At 47.4% G+C, this 16,399-nt stretch overlaps 1 long non-coding RNA gene across 2 annotated transcripts in view; it reads left to right on the forward strand.

Annotated features, from left to right (window-relative positions):
* The window catches only part of LOC132028536 (uncharacterized), an 83,213-nt gene extending 70,862 nt beyond the window's left edge, over positions 1–12,351 (forward strand). For both annotated transcript variants that reach the window (XR_009407470.1, XR_009407471.1), the window contains exons 2-3: positions 10,656–10,752; positions 11,875–12,351. This is a non-coding gene — a long non-coding RNA (uncharacterized LOC132028536). The remainder of the gene's footprint in view (positions 1–10,655; positions 10,753–11,874) is intronic.
* Positions 12,352–16,399: the final 4,048 nt, after the last annotated feature.

Here is a 16,399-nt window from a genome sequence, read left to right on the forward strand (position 1 = left end):
GTGACCATCCTTCCTTAATACAAAGTCCTGGAGACCCCAGGGGACCTCTTTGCTTCTTTCTTTGTCTTTCTAAAAGCCTGACTCTTAAAAGGCAAAGGTTGGAGAGACCAAAATTGTGTCCATCTCCAAGGTACACCAAGGACTGCTCCTTCCCTCCACTCCTCTTTCCATCATGACACTCCAAGCTCTCTCTGTCATGAGGATGGAGGGACTTTGCTGGCCCCCAGGAGGTCAGAGCTGCGGTTAGAACAATAGAGGGTGACACTTCCTTTACACAGGGATGAAGGAGCCTCCAGAAGCAAAGTGACTTCTCAGGAACCAGCTGGGGTCATAGGCAGGCTGGTCCATGGGAAGGAAGATTTTAGGGCAAACTATGACCCTCAGGTTAAAGTGTGGTCACATGCTGATGGAGTGGAACAGGAAAGTCTCTCAAAGTCATTGACTGTTATTAAGTACCTCCTGTTAGCCTGGCCCTGGCCAGCTTCTGGGGAAATGAGGGAAGATGCTCAGGTCAATGTCAGGCTCACAGAAGTTGCTTTTAGTAAGGGTGGTTTGCTTAGACTTGAAGAGAACTGAGAACACTCAGGCAGCCCCTACCCTTGGGTTGAGCGGATCATCTTACTGGGGTGGCAGAAGCTCACTTTCTTCCTCCTACAGGCAGTCTTTCCTGATTACTCTGGCCCTGCCTCCTGATGAAGTTACATCTGCTCAGATTATACATAGAATAGTGCATTGCAGTGTGTTAGTTTGCTTCCTGCCCTTCTCTCTGACCATCTCTTAGTATAGCACCCCCCACCCCATGCCAGTTGCCAATTTATTGCCTTTCAGCTCCAAACTCATCTCTGCCTGCTCCATGATAGTGGAAATGGGCTTTTTCTAAATATTTCTTCTTTGCCAGCTGGAATGATTCTAAGCCTTGTCAGTAGAGGACATTGAGACACACTGGAGATAGAAGGGGTTTCTACTCTCTGGTTTTCATTTACCAGACTCCTACAGATCATGCTTTGTCCAGTACTCAGGTCCTGAGAGCGTGTGGTTTCTGCTGTATTAGGCTCCTGAAGGGGCTACCTTTCTCTAGTGCATGTCTGCTGTAGTCGTGGTGTCTTGAGCTCCTGCAATGCCCTTATGGTTTGGCTGGATGATCCAGGAGTTGGAAGGAACATGATTGGAAGATTAGTGGCAATAGAGTCTGGGGGAAGGAGGTATTGGATGAACAATACCATTCTCTCAGAATGGGCACAAACTGTGAAGATATGTGTGTCCCATGTGGATACCCAAAGGGTATCCACTACAGGGAAGGTTAGTCACCACGTGGACAAAATTACATATTCTGTGGACATCAGTCAACCTCCTTCCCCAGCCTCTCCAGGGCTCGCTCAGTGGGCCCATTAACAAAGGAACCATGTGCAGTCATGGAGGCTATGCAGGAGCTGAGTGGCATGGGTGCTTATACTGCTTATTCTGCCTAGAGCAGAGACTGACCCTGGGCCCTTGATACCGTTCCCTGGGTTAAGTAGCCAGCAACTTAGTGGCAGATTGATTACATTGGATTTCTTCTGTCATGAAGGAAGCAGGTATTTGTCATCGTTGGAATAAACATGTGTTCTAGCTATAGATCTTCACATAGCTTGTCTGTAGCACCACCATCCACAGAATGATTTGTCTACCCCCATGGCATTCTCCATAGCGTTGCTCCTGATCAGCAGTCCATTTCTTAGCAAAGGAAGTGTAGCAGTGGACTAATGCCCCTTCCATGGAATTATGTGGTTTTACCCCATCCACTGGACATGGTTGGGCTAATTGGAAGGTTCAGTGAGTTACTGAAAACATAATTGCAGTACCTTTTGTGAAACAACTTCCTGAATGGGTGGGGTTCTGTCTTACAGGATGTAGTATATGCTTTGAATCAAAATCCTAATATAGTACGGTCTCCCCAACAGTTAGAATGGTTGGGGCAAGGAATCAAGGGGCATAAATGGGAGCTGCTGCTCTTGCTAGTATGCCCAGTGATCCATACACAGAATTTTTGCTTCCTGTTCAGGTGTCTTTGAGCTCTGCTGCTTTGTAGATTTTAGTCCCCCAGGCAGAGAGTGCTTCACATGAGTTGTGATTCCATGAAGTGGGAAGATGAGACCTTGCTGCTTTGGGTTCCTTACACCACTGAATCAAGAAAAAGCAGTTGGCCTACTTGCTGGAGTGATTGACCCTGAGCACCAAGAGATGATAGGTTGTAGCTACACAGTGGGGGAAAGGAATACTATTTCTGGAACCCATGGGATTTTCTGGGGGCACCTCCTAGTAGTTCCACACCTAGCAGCACAGGTTAATAGAAAACTACAGCAACTAAAATACAGGAAGTGTGACTAAGGACTCTTCAGGAATTAAGATGTCAGTCATGCCTTCAGGTAGAGTCCAGCCATCTGAGATCTGACTGAGAGCATGGGAGGAGTACAGAACGGAGGAAGGAAGCCATAGGTAGCTTTGATGACAGTGTGAGAAAATCTTCCCTTGGAAGGAGGATAGCCTTATCATGGCAGGTGGAAAGAAGATAGCATTGTTTCACTGTTACCTGAAAGTTCAAACATCTGTCCAAGTGCCCATGTGGAAACTGAATAAACTATGCTAGTTTTTTTGGCATATTGCTTCTTAGCTCCAAATCCACCTCCCTTTGCTGACTCTGTAAGCAAAGGGAGGTGGGTATGGGCTTTGCAAAGAGTTCTTCTTTGCCAGCTGGAAAATTTTCCATGTGATCACTGGGAACCCTGAGGGCACAAGGGAGAGAAGAGGAAGAGGCTTCTTCTTCCTGGTTCCATTGTGTCTCACTTGCCAGGCTGAAGGGCACACGTTCTCCAGCACTCCATCCCTGCAGAGGTTGGCTTCTGGAACTGCTAGTTCCTGTAAGTGTGTCACAGCCAAAAGTGTTCAGTGGCCAGCATCTTCTTCTGGCATCTTTTCTGGAAGCATCTGGAGTCATGAAAATATTGCCAGCAAGGCATCTCTATGTGAGCACTCTTTGTGACATCCTCCTGGGTAATTCTGGGGATAGTTGTCCTCAGGAGCATACCTCCTGGCATATCCCAGGAGGTATGCCACCTCCCCATGCAGATGCCTTGTAGGCACATACGTTAAATAAATTTGAAGGAAGACAGGTTTAAAGTCCCACCATTATGAGTGAAATGGAATGAAGGATTTATTTTAGGGATGAAGAGTGAATGCAAGTGGGAGAGCTGATGAAAAAGCCAATGGAAAGCTATCTTCTCTGTGTCTCATGGTGGGCCTGAAGTTGTTCTAGGTCACAGAACAAGAGGGTGGGAAGAAAGCTAGACATGAAGTGGGGAGAGCAAAGATAAATGAACCTTGAATGTGAAGGTTAATTTTATGTCAACTTGGTATTCTACAGTAGCCAGTTAATTAGACATGAATCTAGATGTGATTAGCATCTATGATCACTGGACTGGAAGTGAAGGAGCTGACCTTTAATAATGTGGGTGGGCCTCATCCATTCAGTTGAAGGCAACAAGAGCAAAAACGGAGGTTTCCCAGAGAAGAAGAAATTCTGCCTCAAGACTGTAGCATCTAGTCCTGTCTGAGTTTCCAGTTCCCCCACACAGACGGTGGGAGCCCAGCCGGCCCCACTCCTGTGCGTATTCCTAGTAACTCTGAGCACAAGGCTTGGCCCAGAATGGATGCTCGATAAATATTTCCTGTCTGGAAACGACAACCATCTGTCGGAGTCGGTGTGAACAGAGCTCTGCCTTGGGGCAGGGGCGGAAGCTGAGGGACTGAGGAGGGCCTTTCCTGTCCTTAGATCCTATGACAGGGAGCGGGAAGCTCTCCAGATTGAGAAGAGGTTGTTGGGAGACAAAGTGGGAAGGCAATCTGAGATCTATAAAGTAAAAATGAAAATTTAGGAGGCGTGCTGGAAGAGAAGCAGCTTCGGGGAGAGATTTGAAACTTCAGCTTTGCCGGAGTGCTCGCTGCAGGTGAGGACTTGTGTTGGCCGGCGCTTTCTTCAAGCTTCACATATATGAATCCGTAGCACCCTTACAGCCACCCCACGAGATAAATTCTATATGGTCCTCAACTCACAGATGGGAAAAGGGAGAGACAAAAAGGGCAAGTACCTGGAGAAGGATTCACTTTGCTCCGCGGGTGCTGCTTCTTCAGTGACGACCCTTGGGCAAAGGGAAATGGCCCCTTGGTCTGTCATGTCTGATTCTGGCACAGGCCTCCACTTGTTTTTTCTGGAGTTTTCCAAGAAAATCCCAAAGGCTGAATGAGTCTCCTATCCTCTCTGGGGCCCACGGTATGCTCTGCATCAGCCCTGGTGGTCTTCAGCATGGGGACAAGATTTCTCGGCAAATCTTTTCACTCCGACTGCAGAGCTGACTTTGTGGCCACATGTGCAATTCATAAAGTTTGCATTTTCCACGGGACTTGGTTTCCAGAGCATTTTGGCCTGAGCACTATGAGCTTTCAAGAATTTCAGCTGAGAAATGCTGTCCACAGATTTGCTCAGCTACATCCATCCTTCCCACGGCTGTGAAGTTTGGCACGAGCATTCTATTATTGCTCCGGGATTCGATTTAGAGTTTCATTTTATTAATATTCTTTTCTGCAAGGACTTAGAAGGGGGAGGGGATCTGCACCAGCACTGGTTTTTGCGGGTTCATCGTTACTCCCTGCTGACACCTACCTACGTTTGGCATCTTTCTGCCCATTTTTGACCCTGTTGGCCATGTTGACTCATGTCTTCTGTATCTTGAGGGCTGGTTTTTGTGTAGTGCATGGAAATAGAGTGTGATTATGTTTATAGTCTATAAATTTGAAAGCTTACTATAAACTTCCAACCACCATATTAGCTGGATTTAAGAGCCATGTTTACATTAGTTTTTTTGTTTTTTTGTTTTTTGTTGGCTTTTCTTTCTTCTTTTTTTTTTTTTTTCTGAATCAAAATAATCTTGAATTCAAGGCCAGAGCCTGGTGTTACAGGGTTTGATTTTGGTCACCATGGGGCTCCCACCCTGGGCTTTGCTCTCAGGCCACGTTGGCCAGTATCCTCGGGAAGTGTGTGGTGGTCCATAGCCTATACTGACCATATTGTCCAAGCACTTGAGGTCTGTAGCGGACAGCATTGCTACTTATGTGCCCAGTTTGGGCATCAGATTTTTGCTGAGGCTGAGAGCACTGGGTCCTACATCCTGCCTCCCCATGTCTCTGCTTCTCCTGGAAGTCTGCTTGTCTTCCTGCCATGCTCCCAGGACACTGGATCTTGCCAGTCATGGAACCCCGGGCCCACCGTCTTATTCAACCCCTCTGTATAGGTTGTATTATATCTCCTCCAAAATAGATATGCTGGAATCCACTACCTCAGAAAGTGACCTCATTTGGAAATAGGGTCCTTGCAGGTGTGATTAGGTTAAGATGAGGTTATTCTGCAGTAGGATGGGCTCCTCATCCTGACATCTTTACAAGAAGAAAGTGAGAGACATGGAGACACACAGGGAGAAAGTCATGTGACAATGAAGACAATGACAGAGCTTGGAATTAGGTGGCTACCAGCCAAGCATTTACCATTCCCAGCTAACCCCTAGAATTGTGGAACAGGCAAAGCATGGTCTCCCTCCAGACTTCAGAGGCAGTGCGCGGTCCTGCTGACACCTTGATTTCCGACTTCTGATCTCCAGAACAGTGGGACAGTACATCTCTGTTTTAAGCCACCCAGTCTGGGACACTTTGTTACAGCGGCCCTAGGACAGTATGTATCCTCTGTCTCAGGGGTGGCATCTTTCCTGTCCCTCAAACACATGTCCACACCCCACCCTCTGGGAGCATCTGGCACAGCCCCTCCTCACTGGGCATTTGCACTCATTTTGGTGGTGGATGCCCTTTTCAGAGGGTGAGTGTTGCAAAGTTGATGCTGAGACCAGCCCCTTTGCTTCTGTTGACCAATTCTATTATTTGTTTCTATCACTATTTCTAAGCATCGCATGAGTGTGTGACCATGGCTGGTTCAAGTTTGGAGCCAACATCCAAACACATGGATGTTCTTTTCCATTAGCTCTTACACCACGGAAACCAAGCTGAGACCTAGGTTTGATCAGAGATGTTTCTCCGAATGCTGATGAAGCAGGGCCCCCTGTGGGAAATGTCAGGCTTATGAAAGTCCATGTTTGTGAAATGCAAACTCTTTCCCAGCTTTCTGGCACATGGCAGCCATGATCAAGCATGAGCTACAGGATAGAGAAAACCACTAAGGAGCTTCCTTGTCATTTGAGTGTACAGAGAACAGTGTTGTGCTGTGATTTCCTCCAGCCATGGACTCTGTGGGTGCTAAGTGTGTAGCTCTGAGTTTCTGTCTTTCTCTTCTTGGTGCTCCTTCCAGAAAGTTTCAGCCTTAAATTTCTCATCCCAAACCTCTTTTGCATTACTTTTGGCATCAGGGCTCCATGCCTGGTTGCCCCCTGTGGTCTTTAGTCACTTGGCTCTCACCCAGGCCTTGGAGACGGATGGCTTTCAGATTACCTTTGACCTGTGTGGTCTTAGCCCTGGACTGTGTGTCTTTTTCTACTCCATGAACTAGGGTGAAAACGGGGAGGCCACAAGCTGAGAAGAGATGAGATTCTAGTGCTCTGGAGAAAGAGAAGAATTCCTCCAGACTGGCCAGTGGACCATAAAATTTCTGGTCAAAGAGCGAAGCCAGAAGCAAGAGAAGTAGGACTGACCCTCAGCTCTGAGATCAGTCTGAGACCGGTAGTCCCCCAAGAACTGTTTATTGAGTAGATACTATGTCCCAAGGTCCATGTGCTAGGAAGAGTGATGAAGTGACCAAATTGAAAGCCCTACCCCCTGTGTTTACACTGAAGTGGATTACAACAAGAGAATAAGCAGGAAGACAAGACAGGAGGTCCTAGGCTGGAAAAACTAGAAACAAAATGGGAGGTGGAGTGTTCTGGGTGAAGACAAGTGGGTCAGGATAGAGGCTGCAGAGCGCCTTGTGCTGATGGCACGTTTTCCTAGACTACTGGTGTCAGTCTACTGGGGTGAAGTTCAAGTCCCCTATTAAACCTGGATTTTGGGTGTGGTAGATCTCCTCAGGAGCATATCAAACAGTCTTCTGGATATTTCCACTGAAGGTGATGGAATTAATATAATCTTCAGCTGAATAGCATTCTCCAATGAGATGAGGTTTGAGGAAAAGGAAGACATACACACATACACATAGAAAGAGAAGGGGTGGAAAGAAGGAGGCTGATACTGGCTTCCGGACTGCGATTCCACAAAGACTGCAGTCCCCAGGCATGGCAGACTCGGTCCTCTCCTTGGATCACTGGACAATGACCTCCCACACAAAGGCCTGTCTTTTCAGTTGCCACCCAATGCGAGAGTCATGTGGTGGCTTACTGGGACCACCCATGCAGGTTTCTGTGATGTGGTGTCTGCGACAATCTGGGGCTGGCTTCTGGCAGTGGTCAGCACGGAGAACATCCATCAGAGACTACTGTGCAAAGTGACCGGAGGTGGCAGTCCCCAAGGGGGCTTAATCTTCATTTTACAGAGTTCCCTGAAGCCTGGGAGGCCTTGCTGTGCTGTGAAGGAAGAGCTGCTTCCTGAGTCTGGTCTGGACTCTAGAAAGGAGTGTCAATGATGCCTACTAGCCGGCTTCTGCCACAAGTGGCCGGCAGCCAGCTGATGAACCACCCACCAGGGAGGTCATCTGTTCACCTTAGAACTTTCCAGCCTTTTACAAAAATGCCTGATTCACATGACCTGAACCAACAATTGGTTTCCATCAGAAGTATGTGGTACACAACACATCTCTCTCTCTCTCTAACACACACACACACACACACACACACACACACACGAGTTTTGGGGTTCACCATTGGGCTGGGTGTTTTTGCAGACTGTTAATTGACATAACTCTATCTGTGCTTGTCTAACAACCAGATAACCCCCTGCTAAGAACATTCTGTGAAGAGCAGGACTCTAGTTTGGTTCTTTGCTCTTAAAAGTTGATGGTAGGGACACCTGGGTGGCTCAGTCGGTTAAGCATCTGCCTTTAGCTCAGGTCATGATCCCAGAATTTTTGGAACGAGTGCCACATCAGGCTCCTTGCTCAGTGGAGAGCCCGCTTCTCCCTCTCCCTGCTCTGCCTGTTTTGCCTGCAGCTCTCTGTACTTCTGCTCTCTCTGACAGATAAATAAGTAAAATCTTAAAGAAAAAAAAAAAAAAAGTCGACTGTAGCCCATAGGATACTCTTCTTGTTCTGCTGCAAGCCAGTCATGGTTTCCCCACTTTGGAGCCCTCCTGTTTTATTCTTTAGCATCAATACTGCTTTATGAGATTATTCCCATCTAAATGACTAATAGGTTGTGGTTGTGGGAGGCATGCATACGTGTGTGTGTGTGTGTGTGTGTGTGTGTGTGTGTGTGTGCACGTGCGCGCACACACGTTCATGCTATAAGCCGAGATACTGGAACAAAGGAGAATTAAATGTTAAAGCACAAATGGTTTTGGTAAATAGCTGCACTTGGATTTGGTCGCCTCCTCTCATTCCCCCCTCCCCAGGCCTTTAATTGTGCATATTTTAATCAGAACACACTTCTAGTCCATATGTGAAAAATTTAACTTTGGCTTCTTCAGCAGGGTCTTAAGCTTGGAAATTATTAGCCATGGAGAAGGCTTTTTTTTTCTCTTTAATTAAAACCCTTTTGAGACTCACATGCCTCAAGAAATAATAGGGAGATCCTCTGCACACTTACCTTAGTTTCCCCCAGTGATAACATTTGCATGACCATAATAAAATATCACAACCAGAATACTGACAATGATACAGCTGAAATAGAATGGCCCCATCACCACAGTGACCCCCAGCTCCCACCCCACCTAGCTGCATTCCTAGTCCTGGCAACTACGATTCTGCTCTCTGATTCTGTAATTTTTAAAGACATGGTTTTTTTTACCGAGCTAGTCATGGTGAAGTTGACTTTGTTCTTCACCCCAAGGCCTTTGCCATCTGGCTGGACAGGAAGTTCAGGAGGCTGTAATCCCTGCTGTTGACACGGTCAGCATTGTGTTGTGGTGGCTAACAGTGTAGGCTCTACAGGTCCAATCCTGCCCATAGGGTTTATTAGACTGATGACCTAAGACAAGCTGCTTAAACTCTGTCTGCAAAATGGGGATGATAATAATAGGACTCAGAGGGAATTTAATAGAACCAAGTACTAAGGATAGTGGCTCTCAAGCTTTAATGTCACACAAATCACCTGGGTCCTATCATGCCTGAGAGTCTGCCTTTTTAACAAGCTCCCTGGCGATGCTGACTGTTGCTGGTTCTCAGACCACGCTCCATGGCCAGGACTCAGAAGAGTACTTGATATAGAGTAAGCACTCAAGAATCGTTGATTTTTCCAGCTTTAGTATGAAGCTGCGAGGGGCAGAAGCTGGCACGGGGGGCCCGAGCTTCAAGGTTCAGAACCCGAAATGCCCCTAGCTTTGCTAGTCCCAGGACTGGACTGGAGCTGGAGTACGAGGCTGATGACTGACCCTAACAGAAATGGGTGAGAGAGTGTGGATGTGCCCCTGACCCTGAGTCCTGATCCCTGTGCTCTTTGCTATGGGAAGAGACGTGGCCCAGGAGTCACTTTGCTCTTCCTGGCTTCTTTTGCCTCCAGAAATACAGCTTCTGCAGGCTGCTCCCTTCTTCACCTGGGCAGGCAGATGGGGAAAGGGGGATGAGAGAAGACCACCAGTGCCCAGGTGTCTGCAAGCAGCCCTAAATTGCCCAAGTTTGACTTGCCCTTCATACATCAGCAGCAATAATGTTGTGCCCTGGGAGCAGCCCTGTAGGGTGTCCTCCTGAAGTCTTTGTGCCCCAGGTGGCCATGGCTACCAGACCAGAGCTGGCAACCTTGGGCAAGGTGAACAAGGCTGGGACCTCTTCTCTCTGAGACAAGTTGGAATCCCATCAGGTAGGCATTAAATCTCACCAGTGAGTTGTAACGACGTGGCAACATGCAAGCACGGGTTAAAACTGCTACTCTCCTGCCCTCTGTCATCCCACGGACCTCTCAGGGAGAGAGCACTGTCAGCCCATTGCGTGTGTCTTCCCAGTACATATTCTATGGCATATTCACAGACATATTCATCTAGAAACAGGAATGTCTCATCTCTGCTTGTCTCACAATTTCACCTTGCTCTTGTCATTTCAAAATATATCCTGATCCTTGTTTGCATATCAACACACATGGAGACCTGCCTCATTCTCCCTAACAGCTACGTCCAACAGCATAGCTATACCATAGGGCAGTCAGATCATGCCCTAGTGATGAACATTTTGTTTGTCTCTAAATTTTTAACTTTCTAAGTTTCATTGAACATTCTCTAGGATGGGTGCCTGAGCAAACGGAAAGTGCCTCTGTGCGTTTGATAGGTGGTACCTAGCAAAAGATCATACCCGCCACCATGCACCTTCCACTTACAGCGTATATGTGTCCACTCAACACATCCCAGCGATGGCAGGGTAGCGTCAAGCCTTTCCATGGCTGTCATTCTTCAAGGGGAAAGACATCATCTTGTGCTTATTTATGGTTGCATGTCTGGATTCACTAGGAAGGCACCCATCCCTTCTGATGTTTGTTTCCCGTCTGCAGCTCACGAAATCCGGTTTCCAGCAGCCCCCGGCCACCAGCTCAGCTCCCCACTGAGCTCTCCACTGTGGAGTTACCACCAAGGGCTTCGCCGGAGGAGGTAAGCAGTATTTATTTGTTTAACATAAAGACTCTGTGCAAAAGCAGTTGCTATGGCCCCCAGAGGGCTTTCAGCTCATGTTGGAAGAAAGAAGAAAGCTTCTGTATGACACCAGACTCTCTCTGTTCTGGTAACTGTTAATCATCATTCTGTGTCTGTGATAGTCCAGCTCTAGCCAGCCCGCCTGTGTCCAGCAAGAGGTGTTCAAGGACCCACAGGGTCCTGAGACAGTGTGATGTGGCCAGTGGGAAGAGCCCTGGGCTGGGGGCCAGCAGACCCAAATTCAAATACCAGCTCTCCCTGTGGAGGGCACAGGTGACATTCCCCCAGCTCAGCTCTTCGGTGCCATCTTGTAGATTTGGACCTGCCTCATGCTGTCCTTAGTCCTCATGGCACCATTGGCCTCTGTGGCACAGATTTTACTAGATCTTTCCCTGCCCCTATGGCCATTCTTCTCTTTTGCCCTTGAATGGTCCTTGTCTGGGTATCCTCCAGGTCCTTCTCTGTACATTCTGTTCCTCCCAAGAACACCTCCTGGGGTAGCTTCAGTGTATCCCCACCCAGCCAGCTTTCAAATTGGGCTACTTACAGTTACTCAGATCCTTTCTCGTCTCTGCACCTAGAGAGGAGGGTTTTTCAACCTCAGCATTCCTGACACTTTGAGATAGATAATTCTTTGTGGTGGGGAGCTCTCCCGTGTATAGGAGAATATTCAGCAGCATCCCCGGCCTCTTCCCATAGCATCACCCTTCCAGTCGTGACAATGAAAAATGTCTTCAGACACCGCCTAATGCCTGATGTTTCTGTGGAAGACAAAATTGCCCCCTGTTGAGAACCACTTATTGAGAGCTATATTGTTTCATCTGCATAGATGGCCCCCCCATATCTCCCCACCTACAATTTGTAATTTGGTGATAAATTTGAAAAACTGAATTATAGAAAAGTATGCACTGTGATTAGTTATATATGCAAGTGAATACGGACTGGAATAGAATATGCAAAGATGAACTTAGTTATGTAAGCTATGTTTCCTTGGGCTACTCTTTTGGAGGGTTAAAAAAGTGGCTGTTTTTTATGGAACAAACCAGCATTTGGGTCTCTCACTTCCACTTGTTATTGTAGGATTTGGGTCCCAGAAATTCCAGGGAATACTCAGTCTCCCCTGGTTCTCCAAACGAATCTCATGACAGAAAAGTTGCCTCTGCCATGGAATCTACCCCAGCCTCAGACAACTGTAGGGGCTAGGAGATGCCCACACACAAAGCAACTGCCAAGCACTGAAGTTCTCCACCAGGCATACTGATGCTGGAGGCCCTGTGTCTGGGGGAACACTCATGGTAACATGGTCTGTTCATATTCTCTGCAAAGCTATAGATATGCAATTTTAATGAACCTGCTCTTTGCTGCTTAGATGTTTATGGAAGACTGGGCTGGGACTCAATCCAAGGGACAGATACAATGACAGACTCATCATTCCGACCACCTTGGCTTTGTTAGTGATTGAGCGGGTCATGCCTGATGTTCTGCCAAAAGGCTCTTGGTGGCCTGCCCTGTAGCTCTCTAGGGCATGCCCATATGTGTCTGAATCCCGGTGGTGAGCATGGACCAATCTGGAATGGGTATTCCACTGCAGTGGGAAGTGGGATTATGAATGACTTGTTTTGACATAAATAAATCTTGTTATATTTTTAAATACCCTGGTTATTATGTTTTTAAAAATATCTGATCCACCCTCAAGTTCTGCCTCCATGACTTCTGAGCTTCCTTCCACTTGATCTCTCCTGTCCCAGTGTGATGGAATGTAGGCTTTCGTGCTCCCTCACTGTCCTGCAGTTTGACCCTCTCCTAGGACATTCAGTGGCCTCTGATCTGTCATATAGTTATTTGGGTACATTTCTCTTCCTCTCTACTGTGTATACTCCTTGAAGACATGGAGTGCCTTAAACCCACTGTGGGTGCCATCACTGCTTGGTGAAATTCCAGCTATATACCTGGGCTCCATGAGTACCTGACCTTCATTATGGGCCATGACCTGGTGAGAGAGGCGGTCTGCAGGTGACACTAGGTCTTTTCATGGAACAGCCAGGACATGGAGATCTTGGACCTGCTTTGCCACCATTTCATTGGGACCACAGTCAGCTCTCATAACTCCTCTATCTCAGTGTCCCATCCAGAAAACAGAGGAAACAACCCTTACCCCTGGGATCGGGTGAGACACTATTGAAGCACACTAATCCACTGAGAGGAAACTTCTCCATTTATTCAAGGACTATTTTCAGTAATCTGTGCATTTTAGACCAGGAAATAGCAGTGTGGTTTTTCAGCAAAATACCCCAGCGATCACCTGTTTTTAGCTATCTTTCACAGAAAGAGCTCATATTCAGGAAGAACTCAGCAGGATGGAAGTGAGGACTGAAATCCAATTCCAATCACTCCTGGCCTAGATCCCCCTGTTCCTCAGATGTTTTTCCTGTGGTTGTGGGAAACTTCTAAAGCAGGGACCAACTTAGAGCCATGGCTGAAATCCAAGGCCCTTATTCTAAGACATGAAGGCTCTGGCAGGCTCTGATTTCTCATAGAAGCCGCTGTTGAAGAGATCAGAGAGGGGCAGTTCTTGGGGACAGGAATCTTCCTCATGCAGGAGTTCAGCTGTGAGTTGTGAGTGATCTGCGGATTGTAAGTGCTGCTTATCAGGAGAAGGAAAGCTGTCCTCTCCGGGCCCCAATTTGCTGGTTTTAGAGGAGCAAGGGCACAGAAGGTGTTGACTCAAGGGCAGGGAGGAAGGAGTTTGGGTGGGAAGTGTGGCTGTAAAAATGCCTTGCTCATCCAGAATTATGGGAATGAGTTTACTATGAGTGGATTTCCCAGAAAACAGAGCCTGTGAGCAGATTTTGAAAAAGCATAATTATCTGGGAAGGAAATCTTTCTAATGGGTGTCGTACCTTGTCTGGCTCCTTGAAGGGAGTGCAGGAACAGCATTTTGCTTCTGCTGTATTTCAGCCCGTGCCTTGCACCAGAGCTTCAGCTAGTCTTGTGCATTCTGAAGCACGTCCCGTGCTTTCCCATGTGAGCCTCAGCTCCCTTGTCACGCGTCTACACGCTGTGCCTCTGAAGCTCTGTTTTCCTAAAAGCACTCTGCCTGGCGTCTGGCACACACGGTGTGCCAAGTAAGCATCTTTGTAGAACGATTCAGTCATATAAACCCCCGCTGTTTTCACGTTGTGTCCGGTCCACGTCCTCAGGGCATCCAGGAGGGAAGAGGTGTTTGTTGTTTCACTCGCTGTCCAACGTTTCCCGACCTCCTCCTCTGCCCCAATACGATGCCAGTGTCAGAGGCATAAAGACAAATTGGACCTGGCTCTTTCCCTCAACGAGCTCCTGATCTAAAATTAATATAGAGAAAATGGACTCAATTCAAAGCGGCATGTGCTCTGCTGAGGTGTGTCCTGCATACCATGCCACAGAGAGAGGCATTTTTAAAGTTTTCTCAGATTTCCACCATTCTGCTCTTTTCTCACTGTGACCTGTTGATATACTGGGTCCTCCCCACTTCCTGCCATTCTCCTTCCATCTTCAAACCTGTTCTTTCTCATCTGCTTTTGTTTAGGAATTTGATTGAATCTGTATCCTTTCTTCAGGGCACCGGGTTTCCCCTCTGCCTGACTGCACAGTACAGGAACCCAGGGATCCTTTTTGCCCCCATGCTGTGTTCCGTGCCCAGAGATCCTGATCTGATTGGTCAGAGCAGGTGCCAGACTCCCAGCTGATGCCTCCACGCAGCCAGGATTTATAGCTGCTTTACGAGCAGTTACAGATCCTCACCAGCCTTGGGAATGGTTCTAGTCTCACCTGTGGAGTTAAGTGTATGTGCTTGTGACAACTCTTTCCCAAGCACAGAATTGATTTTTAAATCGCTGGGGTGTGGAAATCTCTAAGCCCTCAGCTTCTCTGTGAACTGTAGCAGCCAGGGCAGAGTCTGATCATAGAGTGGCCAAGGCCAAGAAGTGGCCCCATGTATTCTCTAAGATACCGAAGGCTCTCAGAAACAGTCGTGATGTGGTTGAGGTAGTTCCTAATCAAGTGTTTAAAATCTCAGCTAACCAATATTGGTGCTAACAAAAAGGCTGAGATTTGACCCATAATAGCCAAATCATCAAAACTCAGGGAAGGAGTCTCTAAACTGAGATGCTTCAAGGCTTATATCTTAGAAATCGAATATAAGCTACAAATACACCCAGAAAAGTTAAATGTAACCTGACGTGCATAAATGGTGTCTAGGAGGGCAAAATTACCAATGTTAATGACTATCTGTCACCTTCCAATTTTTGAAAGGTATTCTCTTATAAATCAGCCTAGTCAGGCCTTGGCTATATCCAGTTGTCAGGGATGGGAGTCGTTAGAGCAAAGCCTCTGGTGCTATTTCACATATTCGTATCAGATTATTTGAGTCCAATGGCAAACATTTAATGAGCACCTTCTACAGGCCTGGCATAGAGGAGCATGGTCACGGATCAACACAGGTGCTGTCCTTGAGGTCTGCCTCCTGTGAGACATGCTCTCACTATTCTGATGTAGGAAGAGTGAAATCATAACCTGTGAGATAACTCACAGCTGCCTCCTCCGGCTGTGGGCTCACACAGAGTAGCACACATGCACTGAAGAAGTCAACAAACAGGAAGTGCTTTAGGGCTCTGTTCCCTGCGCCTGGAAAAAACGCAGCGGAATTAGGGTTCTTTCAGAACAGGTAGTACAAAGATCAGGCAAAACAATCATTTATTGATTTTAGTTTTTTAGAGAGAGAAGGCACATGTGCGAGAGCGGGGGTGGGGCAATGGGAGAGAGAGAGACTCTCCAGTAGATTCCCTGCTGAGCAGGGAGCCCAGTGCTTGAGGGGCTCCATCTCACCACCCTGAAATCCTGACCTGAGCTGAAATCAAGAGTCAGATGCTTAACCAGCTGAGCCACCGAGGCATCTCTAGGCAAAGCAATTTAATGCAACAAGTCTTTAATGGAGTGTCACCTGTGAGGGGGAAGACAGAGATAAAATGTTCATGTGTATGACGTTCAGGAAGTCACAGCTTGACAACAGAGCTCAAAGGCAAGTGATTGGGTTATTCTAAAATAAAAGAAAACAATAATAAGCCCCCATATCACACCCTTACACTGTCAGCCTGCTTGTCAGTGCACTGTACCTTTGAGAATGCTGAGGCCATGGGAGATCAGCTCCTGAGCCTAGGATCACACAATATAAGGAAGCTTCTTGCCCAACTTCTGTCATGCATCATAAGGAGAGAGGCACGAAGGATATTCCCTGGGGTTGGAGTGGGAGAGGATGCCCTGGAATGGGGCTGGATTGCGTTTTCCCAGAAGCAGACCCCAGACAAGAATTGGAACGCATGGACTTTGTTGGGAGTGGTGCTGGTGGGAATAGTGATGTGAGAAGGGAAGGACACCAAGTTGGGGGTGCAGAATCCAGAAGTTCCTTCTGCAGGCAACTGATGTCACTTGCACTGGGGCATGCAGTGAGATGATGCAAACCACATCTCAGAGTTATGCTGAGTGTTGAAGACGCTAGAGTTATCTGTGGCCATGCCACCACCCGTCATTACTTGAGGGCTGCTTTTAGGGCCATTAACTCTCTAGCAGA

Source organism: Mustela nigripes, chromosome 12 (assembly GCF_022355385.1).
Source record: "Mustela nigripes isolate SB6536 chromosome 12, MUSNIG.SB6536, whole genome shotgun sequence".
Classification (NCBI taxonomy): domain Eukaryota; kingdom Metazoa; phylum Chordata; class Mammalia; order Carnivora; family Mustelidae; genus Mustela; species Mustela nigripes.